Source organism: Anolis sagrei, chromosome X (assembly GCF_037176765.1).
Source record: "Anolis sagrei isolate rAnoSag1 chromosome X, rAnoSag1.mat, whole genome shotgun sequence".
NCBI lineage: Eukaryota > Metazoa > Chordata > Lepidosauria > Squamata > Dactyloidae > Anolis > Anolis sagrei.
In genome coordinates this window covers 77339126-77352576 of record NC_090034.1, presented here as the reverse complement: position 1 = coordinate 77352576, position 13451 = coordinate 77339126, and the positions used below count along the sequence as shown (strand labels likewise).

Here is a 13451-nt window from a genome sequence, read left to right as displayed (position 1 = left end):
AAAAATAAGACATCCCCTGAAAATAAGACCTAGTAGGGGTTTTGCTGAATTGCTAAATATAAACCCTCCCCAAAAGTACAACCTAGCAAATTTTTGAACTCCCCCTGGTGGCCGAAAGCTGCAATACCATCTCTGCTGTACAAGTGGTCCAGGAACTGCTGTGGGAGATTGTGACAGTCTCCAGTGTGTGGGAGCCAGGTACTTTACAGCCCTGATTTTTTGTGGCCCTGTGTATGAGTCAGGCAAACACATTGTCACTTTGATTCTTTAGGGTTTGTGATGACAGCTACTGTAAAGTATATACAGTAGTTGTGATGACAGCTACTGTACATACTGGTTTGTGATGACAACTATTGGTTTGTGATGACAACTGCTGAACAGTATATAATGAATGTTCATATTTTTGTTCAACAATAAATGTGAATTCTTCTTCATGGAAAAATAAGACATCTCCTAAAAATAAGACCTAGCACATCTTTGAGAGCAAAAATTAATATAACACACTGTCTTATCTTCGGGATAGAGAAAGGCAAGGTATAAATAGGGTAAATAAATAGTTCTGAAACTTGGCAGACTTGCCGCCCTGTTCATGTTGTCTCACTATGCCACAATTTGATGGATTCCTCTTGTAGTTTTTTAAAAATATTTTAATTGGGGAAATAAACTTTTAAAAAATTCCTAGAAATCAGTAGATGAACAAATCTTTATGAAACATTGCAGGACTAAACCTCTGCTTAGGTTGTCCCATTGTGCAGGAATTCAAGGGGATGCCTTGGGTAGTTTAATTTTTTAAAGAAAATATTTGTAAAAACTTTTTAAATTATCTAAAAATCAAGAACACTCAATAACTTTTATTATGGTCCAGAGACCCATCTTACACTATAACACTACACTATTATTACACTACATTGCACATTATTACACTACAAGCCACTCCAAACACCTTCGCAGAAGCATACGAGAAGCTTGGCCTGTCATTGAACATCAAGAAAACCAAAGTACTCTTCCAGAAATCACCAGTCAATCCCTCTCCAATGCCAGAGATACAGCTTAATGGTGTAACATTAGAAAATGTTGACCATTTCCGCTACCTTGGCAGCCACCTCTCCACCAAAGTCAACATCGACACCGAAATACAACACCGCCAGAGCTCTGCGAGTGCAGCATTTTTCCGAATGAAGCAGAGAGTGTTTGAGGACCAGGACATCCGTAGGGATACCAAGGTGCTTGCTTATAAAGCTGTTGTCCTGCTATACGCCTGTGAGACGTGGACTGTCTACAAACATCACATACAACTCCTAGAACAATTCCATCAGCGCTGCCTCCGGAAAATCCCGCAAATCTCTTGGGAAGGCAAGCGGACAAATGTCAGCGTGCTGGAAGAAGCAAAGACCACCAGTATTGAAGCGATGGTCCTCCGCCATCAACTCTGCTGGACCAGCCACATTGTCTGGATGCCCGACCACCATCTCCCAAAGCAGTTGCTCTACTCCAAACTCAAGAACGGAAAACAGAATGTTGGTGGGCAGGAAAAGAGATTCAAAGATGGGCTCAAAGCCAACCTCAAAAACTCTGGCATAGACACTGAGAACTGGGAAGCACTGGCCCTTGAGTGCTCCAGCTGGAGGTCAGCTGTGACCAGCAGTGCTGTAGAATTTGAAGAGGCACGGATGGAGGGCGAAAAAGAGAAACATGCCAAGAGGAAGGCGCATCAAGCCAACTCCGATCGAGACCGCATTCCACCTGGAAACCAATGCCCTCACTGCAGGAGAAGATGCAGATCAAGAATAGGGCTCCATAGTCACCTACGGACCCACCCTGGAGGATTATTCTACTCAGACAACGAGGGATCACCTAAGTAAGTAAGTAAGTAAGTATACAAGTTATACAGGTAATGAGATTAAGAACATCCAGTGGATAAAATTTGCAAACAGTAAAAGCTGCTTAAAATACTTGTTGGCTAAAAACAAGGGTAAAAAGCTACACGAAGTGCCGGCGTGTTTCAGCCTCAAGGTATGCAGGCAATGAGGATTAAGAATCACCAGTTACATGGTTACACAGATGGGTAAAATTAACATCAGTTCAAAATTGCTTAAAACACAAGTTGGCTAAAAATCAGCGGATGACCAAAATGTTCTGAAACTTGGCAGGCTTCAAGTCATAAATATTGCCTATAAGTGTGCCAAGTTTCATCCTGATAGCCGTACAGATGATAGAAAAACGGCCCTCGCAATTTTTCCCATTGCTGCTAAAGGAACAGATCTTAACAAAGCAATTACATAGCTTCAGAGAGTCAGATTACGAATTGGAACGGGACCCCTCTAAATGTTTATCAGAAGTGGGTGCCATCCGAATCTGAGAAATCAATTAGTAATTGGATTTTAGTCGTTTTGCACACCTCTATTCCTATACTACAGTGGGAAAGAGGAGAGAAAATACTGAGAGAAAGGAGCAGTGATGAGATTTCCTGGAGCAACGGGGCAACTGAAAAACCTGCTTTATTCTGGCATTCTCCTTCAAATTTTATTGTTACTGACACAATAGCACACAGGACTGGGCATGTTTTGTAACAAAATTAGTACACAGCAAACAAGATCTCTATGCTGGCTTTTGTATTCTATCACACGTCCAACACTTCCCAAGTGTCTAGGACTGTGTGATATATCGGCGAATAATGCGATGGCCTTTTGCAGCTGACATGGTAATTTTGTCAGTGCCAATTGTTTTTAAGTGCAGGCCATGGTCTTTAGGCACTGTATCCAGTGTGCTTATTATTATTATTACTGTATATACTCGAGTATAAGCCTAGTTTTTCAGCCCCTTCTTTAGGCTGAAAAAGTTCCCCTTGGCTTATACTCAAATCAAGGTTATTTATTCTTTTTACTCTGTTATTAGTATTATTTTATTACATTTATTATTTTACTCTATTATTATTATATTTACATTATTTTTATCTATTATTATTCTATTTATTATTTTGCTCTATTATTATTATTATATTTACAGGATTTTATTTACAGCTTTTATTTATTTATTTACAGCTTTTATATTCCGCCCTTCTCATCCCACAGGGGACTCAGGGCGGATTACAGTGTACACATATATGGCAAACATTCAATGCCAATATGTAAACATGCCCAGCTCTTTAAGCCGCTCCTCATAGGGCTTGTTCTCCAGACCCTTGATCATTTTAGTTGCCCTCCTCTGGACACATTCCAGCTTGGTAATATCTATCTTCAATTGTGGTGCCCAGAATTGGACACAATATTCCAGGTGTGGTCTAACCAAGGCAGAATAGAAGTGTAGCATGACTTCCCTGGATCTATACACTAGACTCTGATTGATGCAGGCCATATAAACAATGCAACTGCAGCATATAAATAGGGACTATGGTCTCCCCTTTGGAAATTATAGCTGCTCATTACATGAGATGAATAGGATAGGCTAATACTGCAGGTGACGCTACTACATATGCTTCTGTCTCTAAAACCAATATTAGCAGGGAGGCGAAAGGCAGAGGACATGTGGGCAGGTTCTCACAAAGCTTCTTTTGTCCTTAGTGGCCACTGCCAGCATCACGGTTCATGCGGGCAAATGCGTGGTGACCCCTGGGCAATCACAAATATGATGAAGGCAAAATAGGCCTTACAAAGTGTCAGTGACGCAGATATAAAGTCCTTATGTGTTGTTGAAGGCTTTCATAGCCAGAATCACTGGGCTACTGTGATCTTTTTGGACTGTATGGCCATGCTCCAGTAGCATTCTCTTCCAATGTTTCACCTGCATCTTTGGCTGGCATCCTCAAAGGTTCTGTTGGCAGTGAGGCAAGTGGAGTGTATAGGGAATAATGTCCAGGGTTGGGGAACAAACCCTTGTCTGTTTAAAGTAGGTGTGAATATTGCATTTAGCAAACTTGAATAGCATGAGTAGCCATGAAGGCAGCCATAGCCGAGCTCTTGATGAACCACCCTGGGCACAGCATATTATTTTAGAACACAGAAATGCTGGATCACTCGAGCAACCATTATGTCAAGCTACACAGAGAAGCCATTGAAATCCATAAGCATGTGGACAATTTCAACAGAAAGGAGGAAACCATGAAAATGAATGAAATCTAGCTACCTGTATTTTTTTAAAAACACCAGAATCAAGACAGTAAATAAAGAACACCACTCAGAAACAGGGGAACACCAGACTGCAAACAATCAAGGGTCAGTTAACACCTCCCAAGCAGAGGATGCCTCCAGGCAGCAGAGGTCAGACTACCTCTATACAGATACCCTCACTGATTGACTTTGCAGCTTCATGGCTACTCAATGCTATTTGAGCTTGCTAATTGCAGCATTCACACTTACATTAATAATAATAAATAATAATACAATTTATTTATATCCCGTCACCCTCTCCCAGAAAGAACTCGAGGCAAATTACAAGTCACTCCAGGGTGCACATATAACGTACAACAGGTAAAAAGGGTACAAAAATATAAAACAAGTCACATAAAATTATAACAACAACCCCGGTCAACAAATGTAGCATAAAATAAAAATAATACAATTTTAAAACAGCAGTAGATAAAACTAACTGCCGTCAATTCACAAGGTGCCAAGTTTCAGCTTCATATGGGCCCATTCAGCCTATTCAAGATGAAAGGTCTGTCTGAACATCCATGTTTTCAGGTTGGAATGGAAAGATTGAAGGGTGGGGGCTAATCTAATCTCTTTTAGGAGGGCATTCCAGAGCTGGGGGGCCACCACAGAGAAGGCCCTCTCTCTCGTCCCCACCAACTGCGCTTGAGATGGTGGTGGGACTGAGAGAAGGGCCTCCCCGTTGATCTCAGAGCCTGCACTGATTCATAGAAAGAGATGTGGTCTTATACATAGGTTGGCCCGAAGAATATAGAAAAGGGTTCTTTTTCCCACCCTGGACATTATTCCACATATCTATACACTTGCCTCACCACCAACAGACATCTGAGGATGCCATTAGCCACAGATGCAGGTGAAAAATCGGGAGAAAATGCTGCTGGAACATGGCCATACAGCCTTAAAAGCTCACAGCAACCCAATAAAGTCCTTATGTTAAAAGAGAGTTGCTGGAAGGGGAAACTAGGCAAGGATGTAACCCCCTCTCAATATTTTTCTGCCTCAGGCAAAGTGCCGAAGCAGCGCTCTAACTCTGGTCTACTGATCACCAAAGGCAAAGGGAATAGTGCCCAAAGCCAGGCAAGTTATTTTGGCACACGATGCAGAAAATTCCACAATCCCCTCTCACTATCCTTAGCAGTAGAATTGGCATTTGTTGGCATAACAACAAATGACATACAGTTTGTTTCACTTGTGTGAGAGTCAAAATCTGTTTGCCCTTAAAAAAATAAATCTTTATTGTAACACACACAAAACAAAACTAAGAACAGAAACAACAGAACAAAAGCCTTCCTTGAAGGCTTTTAAACAGAGGCTGGATGGCCATCCTTCATGAGTGCTTTGATTGTGCTTTTCCTGCATGGCAGATTGGGGTTGGACTAGATGGCCCATGCGATCTCTTCCAACTCCATGATTCTGTGAAAACTCTCCAAACCAAACAAAGTGAATGCTCCTCTTTGTGACATTTTAAAAATTTACTTCCCACTTTCCAAGCCAAACACAGAAATGTGAAAGTATCCTTCACTTCCTCATTGCAACTTGACTAATGTTAACATTCCTGCCAAACAATCATACAGAAAGAAAAAACACAATGATCAAAACCCACAGATGTTATCTTCTCCTTTTTTCCCCTTTGTTATAAAAGTTAAGAATGGGTCCCAGTTTTCCAAAAAGTTATTCAAAGGCTTTTCCCTACCTTTTGTCCATTTATCATTTCCAAAATCTTCAATAAGCAGTCTTTTTGCTTGGGTTGCTGTGAGTTTTCTGGGCTGTATGGCCATGTTCCAGAAGCATTCTCTCCTGACATTTTGCCCACATCTATGGCAGGTATCCTCAGAGGTTGTGAAGTATATTGGAAACTAAGCAAGGGAGGTTTATATATCTGTAGAAGGTCCAGGGTGGGAGAAAGAACTCTTGTTTGTTGGAGGCAAGTGTGGATGTTGCAATTAATAACCTTGATTAGCATTGCAAAGCCTTGAGGCCTCCAAGGTTATGTGGCCAGTATGGAGCATGGAGTGCCATTACCTACCCGCCAAAGTGGTACCTATTGATCTATTCACATTTGCATGTTTTCAAACTGCTAGGTTGGCAGAAGCTGAGGCTAACAGCAAGAGCTCACACTGTTCCCCAGATTCGAACTGCCAAACTTTCAGTCAGCAAGTTCAGCAGAACAGCAGTTTAACACACTGCACTACCAGGGGCTCCCAGAGAAAGATAATGACCTGGTAAACCTGTTATTCACTGAACCTGTCATGGGATAACTTTGTGAAGTGACATAGTTTTCTCATCACGACCTCCCTGGAACCGCTGCACAAGAGTGCTCTTCCAGCAGTAACTAGCCAATTTATTTATTTATTTATTTCATTTACTTATACCCCGCCCTTCTCACCCCGGGGGGGACTCAGGGCGGCTTACAGTGGGGGCACAATTAGATGCCCAAGACCATTCACAGCAATACAGATAAAAACAATTACAACAATTAATTAAAAACATCAATACATAATAAAATCATAAACAATCTCATGCTCAGGGTCAGAGTCCATATATCTATTCCATTCCATTAGTCCTTGTCTATCATCAGTTCATTCAGTCAGCTTTCAGAATTACCAAAGGCTTGATCCCAGATCCAGGTCTTGAGTCTTTTCCTAAACACCAAGAGGGAAGATGCCGATCTGATCTCCCCGGGGAGTGAGTTCCACAGGTGAGGGGCCACCACTGAGAAGGCCCTGCTCCTCGTCCCCGCCAGCCTCACTTGTGACAGTGGCGGGGTCGAGAGCAGGGCCTCCCCAGAAGATCTTAAGCTTCGAGGTGGGACGTAGAGAGAGATCCGTTCGGACAAATACACTGGGCCGGAACCGTATAGGGTTTTGTAGGTCAAAACCAGCACTTTGAATTGTGCTCGGAATTGGATCGGCAGCCAGTGGAGCTGGCGCAACAGGGGGGTGGTATGCTCCCTGTACGTCGCCCCGGTGAGCAATCTGGCTGCTTCTCGCTGGACTAGTTGTAGTTTCCGAGCAGTCTTCAAAGGCAACCCCACGTAGAGTGCGTTGCAGTAATCCAACCGGGATGTGACAAGAGCGTGGACCACCGTGGCCAGATCTGGCTTCTCAAGGTACGGGCGCAGCTGGCGCACAAGTTTTAATTGTGCGAAAGCTCTCCCGGCCACCGCTGAGACCTGGGGTTCCAGGCTCAGCGATGAGTCCAGGATCACTCCCAAGCTGCGAACCTGCGTCTTCAGGGGGAGTGTAACCCCGTCTAACACAGGCTGTAACCCTATACCCTGTTCGGCCTTACGACTGACCAGTAGGACCTCTGTCTTGTCTGGATTCAATTTCAATTTGTTAGCTCTCATCCAGTCCGATACAGCAGCTAAACACCGGTTCAAGGTCTGGACAGCCTCCTTGGTGACAGGTGGAAAGGAGTGACAGATTTGGACATCATCTGCATAGAGATAACATCTCATTCCGAAACTCCGAATGATCTCTCCCAGTGGTTTCATGTAGATGTTAAATAACATCGGGGACAGAATAGAACCCTGTGGGACTCCACACAACAACGGTTGTGGGGCCGAACAGGTGTCACCCAGTAATACCTTCTGGGTCCGTCCCTCGAGGAAGGATCGGAGCCACTGCAAGGCAGTGCCCCCGAGCCCCATATCCCTGAGGCGACCCAGAAGGATACCGTGATCGACGGTATCGAAAGCCGCTGAGAGGTCCAGCAGAACTAACAGGGACACACTCCCCCTGTCCAGTTCCCTGCGCAGATCATCTACCAAGGCGACCAAGGCTGTCTCAGTTCCATGTCCCGGCCTAAAGCCAGACTGTGCTGGATCCAGATAATCAGTGTCTACCAGAAACCCCTGGAGTTGTGTTGCCACCACACGTTCCATGACTTTGCCCAAGTAGGGGAGATTGGAAACTGGCCGAAAGTTGTCAAATTGAGTGGGATCCAGTGATGGTTTCTTCAATAGCGGTTTTATCACAGCCTGTTTTAGACTCGCTGGAAATTTTCCTTCCTGTAAGGAGGCATTAACCATCACCTTCACCCACTCCGCCAAACCCCCTCTGGCTTCCTTGACCAGCCAGGATGGGCAGGGGTCTAGGATGCATGTGGTGGGTCGCACCTCTCCAAGGATCCTGTCCACATCCTCAAGCTGAACCAATTGAAAAGAATCCAATAAAACTGGACAAGCAGATGCTCTCGTTACATCCCCGGAGACTGCCGTTAACATGACGTCAAGACCTGACCGAATCCGCTCAATTTTATCCGCGAAGAATCGAGCAAATGCTTCACAGCGGGCCACCGAGTTGTCCGAGGCCTCGCTTTTTGGCGGATTTAACAGGCCCCTGACAACTCGGAAAAGCTCCGCTGGACGATTCTTTGCTGATGCAATATTGGCTGTGATGAATATTTTCTGAGCTGCCTCTATTGCCACACCGTAGGACCTTTAAAAGGCATTCAGGTGTGTTTGGGCTGGATTGGTGGGGTTCTTGCGCCACACGCACTCTAACCTCCTCTTCTTTCGCTTCATTGCTGCCAGCTCCTCAGTAAACCAAGAGGCTGGTTTAGCTCGGTTACTCGAGAGGGGGCGTTCCGGAGCGATAGTGTCAATTGCCCTAGTCAACTCATTATTCCAACGAGAGACCAGAGCATCGACAGTATCACTAGCCAAGGAGGTGGGAAGATCCCCAAGAGCCATCAGGAGTCCATTTGGATCCATAAGTCTCCTGGGGCGGACCATTCTAATAGGTCCACCACCCTTGCGGAGGTTAGGGGGCCCAGTTAGTCTAAAACTGATCAGGTGGTGATCGGTCCATGGCAACGGAGCGATGGTCGGCTCCTCCATCCCGTCACCCTCATCCCATCCCTGAACAAAGACCAAATCTAAAGTGTGCCCGGCACTATGGGTGGGACCCGATATTAATTGGGACAGGCCCATGGTTGCCATGGCGGCCATGAAGTCCTGAGCCGCGCCGGAAAGAGGGGCCTCGGCATGGACGTTGAAATCTCCCAAGACCAAAAGCCGTTGAAAGCTCAACGCCATGTCCGAGACCACTCCCGCTAGCTCAGGTAGGGAGACTGTAGTGCAGTGGGGTGGTCGGTACACTAACAGAATCCCTATCCTGTCCCGGTCACCTATCCTGAAGCCGGCACATTCAAAGGAAGATGATTGTGGGATGGGACACCTAATCAGTGGAATAAAATCCTTATAGACCACTGCGACTCCGCCTCCCCGCCCTCCAAGCCTTGGTTGGTGCTGAACGGAATAACCTGGTGGACAGAGTTGGGAGAGATTGACCCCTCCCCCCTCGTCCAACCAGGTCTCCGTTATACAAGCCAGGTCGGCTCGTTCTTCTTGGATTAGATCTTGAATAATAGCAGTTTTTCCATTTACCGACCTGGCATTGAACAGCACCACCTTTAGCTTGGAGGGGCCACCATCCTGGCACCTCAGTTGTATATTGTCAGGAGTGAGTTTTGGAGTTATCAAATTATCGTTATTAATTTCGGGCCGAATAATAACATTAATTTTTGGAGTTGTCAATGTCCTATTAAGAATTTTGGGTCGAATTTGCTTTTGTTTTTGGTTTCTAGGATCTTTGAGGAATGCCAATTTGTTATTAAGAATTTTGGGCCAAAATGAATGTTTTGTACTCCTTTTCCCGTATCTCCCTCTCCCAGTCACCACCTCAATGGGGGCCCCCCCACCCGCAGCCCCACCTCCCCCGGTGACATTCCCTCCATTTCCAGCAATTGTAATCTCTGTTATGGGTGAATGCTCATAGCATTGTTTATCTATCTCTGGGTCCCAAAATTCCCCCCTCTCGGTGCTATCTATTCCTTCCAGTGTAGTAGAAGCTATAAAGTGCGCTTGTGTTGATACTATATAGTCCAGTTGTGCTAAGATTGTTACAGATTGCACTTGCGCTGAAAAAGCTATAAAGTGCGCTTGTGTTGTTATTATAAAGTGCACTCGTGCTAGAGTTATTATAAAGTGCACTTGCGCTGGAAATTGGAGGGATATCAGTAGCAGCAGAGGTAAAGTAAACATTGACCCAGAGGTAGTATGCTGATGTAAACAGTTAGCAGGAACCCCAGGAATAGGACATGAAGTACAATGGCTATGAGCCACTTGACCTGGGATTTTGGACCATTTAGTCGAAGTCTAGGATCTAGCCAGATCTATAGTGCTTGAAGTGATGATATAAGGTTTAGCAGGACTAAAGTGCTTAGATTAATTAACCTGGGCAAAAATAGGCTGGGATAGTTCTAAAGTGCTCAATAGTGCAAAAATGTCTACTATAAATGAAATCACGGCCACACAATCAAGACAGACAATACGTCCCGAAGAACCTAGGTCCTTGGGCCCGTGGAGCAAACAAGCCAGCACCCAGGACCAAGTCTCCGGTCTTCTTGGCCGTCTTGGGTGAAGATGATCTCAACAAGCAGATGGTAGTCCGTAGTAGAGACAATATATGCTGTTATTGATAACTCGGCAGCACTATTTACAAATTGTCCATTATATAGTAGATGTTGTTTGCACCATTTGTCCTGACCACAAGGGGCAGTGTGGAGGGAATGGAATCTAGTTCTTTGATATAGAGCTCTGAGGTCGTAATTAAAAACCCTGAGTCATGAGGGGGCAGACCAGAGACGTGATGATGGAAGCAGAACGTCACGGTCAGCACCAGTCCTTCCGGAGGTAGACACAAAGGACGCGATGAAAGGCGTCATATAAGATGGCGGGTTAGACACACGTTCCTCACAAGATGGCAGCGTCACAAAAGCGGTCAACACAATCAAACTGTACAGCACACTAATTAATAATAACACAACCACTCCGCCACAGTGGGCGGTCCGCATACGAGAAAGCCCAGTCTTCCGAGGCCTAAAATGCCCAGAACCAGCTAAAAACGCCAATCCCTCCCGGGGCCAGCAGCGAAATCAGAATGATCAGGCGAGGGGCCGGCCAACCGGCAGAGCCAGCGCGATGGAAAGCCCGCTGGGTGGAAGGGAGGGGCGTAACGCGATGGTCCTAGCCGGTCCGCTGGGGAGCCGCTGGGCCTTGCTTCCTTCTCTCCTTCCTCTGGATCAGCAGGAAGGAGGGTGCAGGGCGATGGAGCTTGGCCTGCCTCTGGGCCTTATTCCCCTTGTTTCCCACTCTCCCTCTTCCTGATCGGTGAGAGGGAGTACTCCGAGTCTTCGGAGGCTGGATTGCGATGGAGGGCTGGCCTTTCCTGCGCCAGGGAATGCCGAGGGACGACAAGGAGCGGTGGCCCCGCCCGGGACCAAGAAGCGAAACCAAAAGATCAGGCAAGGAGCCGGCCGGCTGACAGGGGGCTGGCGTGATGGAGAGCCAGCCTTCTCTGAGCCAAACGCCGGCGCGCCCGAGCCGTGAACAGCAGGGCGTCAGCTTGGAATCGGCGCAATAGCTCTCGATGGCTTGGGAGCGATGTAGGCCGCCGCAACAAGCCCGCTGAACAGCTGACACGCTAAGCCGGCAAGCAGCCGGAGCTGCGGAGCACCAGCAGCGGAGCGCTCAGCCGGCGCCAGATGGTGCAGCCAGGGCAATGCCCCGATAGGCCTTCGGCAATGGCGTCTGCGACGGCGGTGGCTGTACAGGACCGCCCTTGCTTCCCCCGGTGAGGTAAGGGAACAAGCAGGGGCTGGGGGCTTCTTCAATACCAGAAATATAGGTTAATGGTGTAACATTAGAAAATGTTGACCATTTCCGCTACCTTGGCAGCCACCTCTCCACCAAAGTCAACATTGATACTGAAATAGAATACCACCTGAGCTCTGCGAGTGCAGCTTTTTTCCGAATGAAGCAGAGAATGTTTGAGGACTGGGAAATCCGTAGGGATACCAAGGTGCTTGTTTATAAAGCTATAGTCCACCCAACCCTGCTATATGCCTGCGAGACGTGGACTGTCTAGAGACGTCACATTCAACTCCTGGAACAATTCCATCAGTGTCGCCTCCGGAAAATCCTGCAAATCTCTTGGGTAGACAAGCGGACAAATGTCAGTGTGCTGGAAGACCACCAGCATTGAAGCGATGCTCCTCCACCATCGACTTCTCTGGACCGGCCATGTTGTTCGGATGCCCAACCACCATCTCCCAAAGCAGTTGCTCTACTCCGAACTTAAGAACGGAAAACGGAATGTTGGTGGGCAGAAAAAGAGATTTAAAGATGGGCTCAAAGCCAACCTTAAAAACTCTGGCATAGTCAGAAAGCCCTGGGCCTTTAGCGCTCCAGCTGGAGGTCAGCTGTGACCAGCAGTGCTGCAGAATTTGAAGAGGCACGAATGGAGGGCAAAAAAGAGAAGCGTACCAAGAGGAAGGCACATCAAGCCAACCCCGACCGGGACCGCCTTCCACCTGGAAACCAATGCCCTGACTGTGGGAGAAGATGCAGGTCAAGAATAGGGCTCCACAGCCACCTATGGACCCACAATAATACTGATCCTGGAAGACTATCCTACTCGGACAACGAGGGACCGCCTAAGTAAATAAGTAAGTAAGGACAAGCAAGTGCCATAGAGGCAAGCAAAACCTAGCAGGATCCATTCGCCACAAACATATTTTGGTCAGTTAATCACCTGGCCAGCAGAGTACAATGCAATGTCTGACCTTCTCCACACACTGTTTAGTAAACTCTCGGGTTCAGTTTTTTCATCCAAAAATATCAGGAAACTTGAATCTTCACTGTTGTACTATTTACAGCTGTGCAATCAGGATACACAGATCCACAATCAGGTTTGTACTTACAAACAATTCTCAAGACACAGAGATTCACATGGGGAGAAATTAAGCATTTCATCTCTCTTTTATAACCACCTGCTGACTTGTCATCAGTAAGGGACAAATGGTGGATGCAACCCCTTTTCATAAACCTCACATGATTATGACTCAGCTATATCTACCTGCTCCTTAGGTATTTCATCATGATTTTCTCAGTCATTCCCCAGGTGTTATCACATGTCCATCAAAACTGTATTTTCACATAGATTCAATGCTGAGACATGTCTATCTAACACAGTGTTTCTCAACTTGGGGGTCAGGACCCCTGAGGGGGGTCACAAGGGAGTGTCAGAGGGGTCGCCAAAGACCATCAGAAAACACAGTATTTTCTCTTGTTCATGTGGGTTCTGTATGGGAAGTTTGGCCCAATTCTATCGTTGGTGAGGTTCAGAATGCTCTTTGGTTGTATGTGAACTAAAAACCCTAGCAACTACAACTCTCAAATGTCAAGGTATATATTTTCCCCAAACTCCACCAGGGTTTACATTTGGACATATTGAA

The 13451-nt window shown here is 46.1% G+C and overlaps 1 protein-coding gene across 1 annotated transcript in view; it reads left to right on the top strand.

Moving 5' to 3' along the window:
- Positions 1 to 13451, top strand: part of MAP3K6 (mitogen-activated protein kinase kinase kinase 6) — a 136481-nt gene that overhangs the window by 61510 nt on the left and 61520 nt on the right. The gene's annotated exons all lie outside the window — the stretch shown is intronic.